This window comes from Silene latifolia, chromosome 1, assembly GCF_048544455.1.
Source record: "Silene latifolia isolate original U9 population chromosome 1, ASM4854445v1, whole genome shotgun sequence".
Lineage (NCBI taxonomy): Eukaryota > Viridiplantae > Streptophyta > Magnoliopsida > Caryophyllales > Caryophyllaceae > Silene > Silene latifolia.
In genome coordinates this window covers 136,462,939-136,464,459 of record NC_133526.1, presented here as the reverse complement: position 1 = coordinate 136,464,459, position 1,521 = coordinate 136,462,939, and positions in this window count along the sequence as shown.

Here is a 1,521-nt window from a genome sequence, read left to right as displayed (position 1 = left end):
GTTTTTTTTCTTTTCGCTTTCTTCTTTTTTTTTTCTTTTTTTTTTGATGTCTAATACCCGCTTTTGGTAGGTTTGGCTTATGGAACGGCTTCGATTGATCGAGCCCCCAGTTCATGTTCTTTCTTATCATGCTCGTTCGATTGCAATGAGGACCAGGCTTTACATGGTGGACTTCACCCGAGTCTGCAATTATTGGGAGAACAAACTGAAGAGTGATGATGGCCCTTTGATTAGGTGGATTGTACCGTGGTGGCACCTCAAATCTGTCACTCGAGTGTCTTTTTTGGATCCTACTCGATCTGTGCGCATTCCTGGCTTGGAATTTATGGTGTGGATCTTCCCGGAAAGGCTGATGAGACAGGTTGGACTAAAGCAGACGATCCCAAAGCTTGATACCGTCCCGCAGACTGCCGTGGCGCTTACTACAGAGAGCCGAAGGGAGTGGGCCATTAAATGGGCCCAACGAAACGTATGGTTCTTGAACTCTTCTGCTAATGCTTTATGGGTGTCAGATTCTTATCTGCGATGGAGGAAAGCTACTACTCCGGAAGAGCGCGAGAGATTGAGGAAGCGCGAGCCCGTTGACTACAAGGTGCGCGAGGTGGAAAAGGAGAAAGAGAAGCATTTGACTGAGGGAGAGGAAGAAGCCGGGTTTCGAGTTGTTCATCCTTCGAAGAAACCGAAGACCTCTCCTGTCGTGGACAAAGTGATTGACAAGAATGGGAAGGCTATGCCTCGAGAAAGACCGTTGGTGATTAGGTCTGAAGTGGCGCAAGAGCGTCTGGCTCAAGGTTGTGATAAGAAATATGATAAGAATGACAAGGGCAAAGGGAAGATGGAAGAATAGCCCGAGTCTTTGCTATTATTTATTATTATTATTATTGTTGCAATAAAAATGTGGGGTTTTTAGAATCCTAGCCTATTTTTATTTTTATTATGTAGCGTACTATTATTAGAAAATGAATGAAATAAAAAGGTTAAATGGTTATGAAACCGTTGCGATTTTCTATTTATTATTCTTGTCGAATTCCAAATGCAATGCAAATGTCCTTCTATTGACATTTTAAAATAATGGATTGTATCCTGTAAAGGATTGCCTACGTATTCATTTAGAAAATGAAATCAAACCCTTGCGCGTACTTCGAGTAAATGTAAAAGAATAATTGTTCAAGCAAGAGCTTGCAATGAACTTAGAAAATAAGCATGAGCTTTTGCTTACTCTGAAGGTGCAGTTTAGTTTATTCGATGATATGAGGATGACAAATTTGTCAAAATGGAAGAGCAAAGTGACATTAGCTTATTTTAGCTTGGCCAGGGGCCATTTACTTAGTGCCACAAGAGCGACACGTGAGGTTACGCGAGGCGCGTTTTTGTTCCTATTCTAGGCATAGTACCGTTTTAATTGGTCAAGGTTTGTTGGGTTGGAAAACTCATTCCCATCTAGGTCTGTGTTTCTAACTGCACCCCCTGGAAGTATGGACTTGACTAGGAATGGTCCGGCCCAATTAGGTTTGAACTTTC